Source organism: Rattus norvegicus, chromosome 15, assembly GCF_036323735.1.
Source record: "Rattus norvegicus strain BN/NHsdMcwi chromosome 15, GRCr8, whole genome shotgun sequence".
Taxonomy (NCBI): Eukaryota; Metazoa; Chordata; class Mammalia; order Rodentia; family Muridae; genus Rattus; species Rattus norvegicus.
The window spans coordinates 10,651,017-10,653,471 of NC_086033.1; positions in this window are offsets into that span (position 1 = coordinate 10,651,017).

Sequence of the window (2,455 nt, forward strand, 5' to 3'; positions counted from 1 at the left end):
CACGTTTTGTAATCTTTTAAGAATTTTTTGAATGAATCAAGGAACTTGTACATTATTTTAACTGTTCCCTTGTGGGAAGCCACAGGTTATTTAAGGCATGTCCCATATTCCCCACATTCCATGAACTAAAGGCAGTATACATTTTTATTTTAATATTGCCTTTTTTTTTTTTTAAAAAAAAAGAAGATTCCAGAATGTCTTGTCCAAGCATTCTCTTGAGCCTCAGTTGTGACAGGATGTGGTGTCTGCAAATGGTCCCTTTCTGTCATGGACATAAACAATGTTTTAGAAGGTTTAGCTCCATCTTTCATAGTGGCCAAGTTTATTCCGGCACCATCCACTCACTTCCTGTATGCCCACACCCTTAGAGATATCCTGTCTTTCGAATGCGTAACTGGCCTCCAGCAAGAGAAGAAATAGGGTGTCACAGAAAACACCAGCCTGGACACATGCTCTTCTTCCAGTGCAGAAAATGTACACGTCATAAATGGTGAGGCACTACATTCGAAGCTCTTTTGTAACCCGTGGCGCTGCAGCCTGGGAGTGTCCATGCTGCTTTGTACATTGTGTCTTACTCAGAAGGAGGGCCTTTGTGGGATGTAGCGGCTTTTGCTTTTTCTTAGTTGTTTTTTTGTGACATATGTATTGGCTCAGGAACCAAGACAGGAGGGTATGAGAAATGTCACCTCCATTCATTATGTTTCCTATGAATCAGACGAAGGGAAACGTGATTTTCTTTCCTGTGACTGGTGGGCCTTGATGCTGTTTTAGTCATAGCAGTTTGTATGGAATGTGTCTATAAAGGAAGGCTGTCTTTGAGTGGTTTTCTGTCCCAGGGTGTTCTGCTGCTCAGGCAGATGGTTTACCATGATGCACTTGGTACTAGTTCTCAAGGACTAATAGGGTGCATTTGCTCGATAGAACCTGAGGTCTCCCTTGTGACGTTCAGAACCTTTAGAGGTGGAAGACAGACCATTTTCCAACTTGAAGAACCTTGATCAGCTGAGGTCAGAACACTTTGCAATGGAGACCAGCAGACAGACACCATAAATACAAAGCGATGTCTAGCTAGGAATCTGAGCCCAGCCCCACGGTTTCTGCTTGTTCTCCTGCTAGGCTGTGCACTGATTTGCTTCTATTAACTTTGATCATCTTTCAGTTTCCTCCATGCTGTTGTATCATGTCATATGCGTTAGGAACTCAACTTTTTGGGAATGATTGTGACTGTCTGGCTGGGTCTAGAGAGACAGGAACCACACTAGCATAGTAAAGTCAGGGTAATATCCTGGCCTACCTCTGGATGCAAAAATAATTAGACTTTCAGTTTCCTCTCTTTGGCAGGACCGAATATTTAGAACACAGGCTGAGTATCCCTTATCTGAAATGCTTGAAGCCAGACGCGTTTCGGGTTTCAGACACTTTCATGAAGTTGAAATACTTGTAGGGACTTTACTAGATGAATGCCCTAATTCAGAAATCTAAAGTGTGGGCTCTTTTAAATTCTAAGAACTGTTTTTATGTCCTTCAGTATTCCAAAGCTTCGGATTTCAAAGCATTTTATATTTTCAGATTAAGCCCTCTCAGCCTGAGGTACGGACAGGTTTGTGGAGAGTTTGGCAGCGAAGGAGGGCTGTTAGGTTCAACTCCCCTCTATGTTTGCTGTCTGGCCTCCAAGATCCTGTTCCTGTCTTCAGGATCCCCTCCTTCCGTGAGTTCCACTGGGCGAAGGCTAGTTCTTACTTACATTTTCGAAGACTAGAGGTTTATCTGACACATTGGCAGCTGAGAGAGCACCTGGCTTACATTCAGTGTCGCACACTTGGCCTGGATTTTAGCTGTGTTTATGGTAGCGGTGACCGTACTGTGAAACCGAGCATTGTCTAGTCGCTGAAAGCCCCCATAGAACTGGAGTGTCGTGTGTCTAAAAGCGCCGCTGAATTGGACCTGCGTTACTTACTGTCTTCTTTCTGTTTCCTGCTGCCTTTAGAGTTCGAGTCCCAGTGTCCGAGGCTTCAGGGTAATTCTGGAAGATCCCTGTGTCCTTAATAAGTTGTTCATTTTCCAACTGCCATCCAGATTCACTTTTCTGTTCCTTGAGCTAAGCTTAAGGTCTGCACTGAGATGGGCTCAAGGAACGTGTTAAGCCGCCTCCCTCTCCAAAGGGACCCCTGAATCCTCCTTACCCAGAAGGCCGTGCGCTTGGCGGTGCAAAAGCCTTGTCTCCATCCAGATGTTTATCCTTAGCAGTCAAGGAGTGAGAGAGATTAGTCCTGCGGTTGCCCTGACTATGTGATTCATGGAGACCGTCTCGGTTTCCTGAGTCAGAAAACCTCAGGTGGGCTGCGCAGCCTCAGGGAACTTTTGCGGTCTTTTTATCCTGATGTTGCAACAGGAATGGGAGCCACAGATCCTCCTTTCTAGTCTCAAAATGCCACAAAGGCATTAACATAAATGC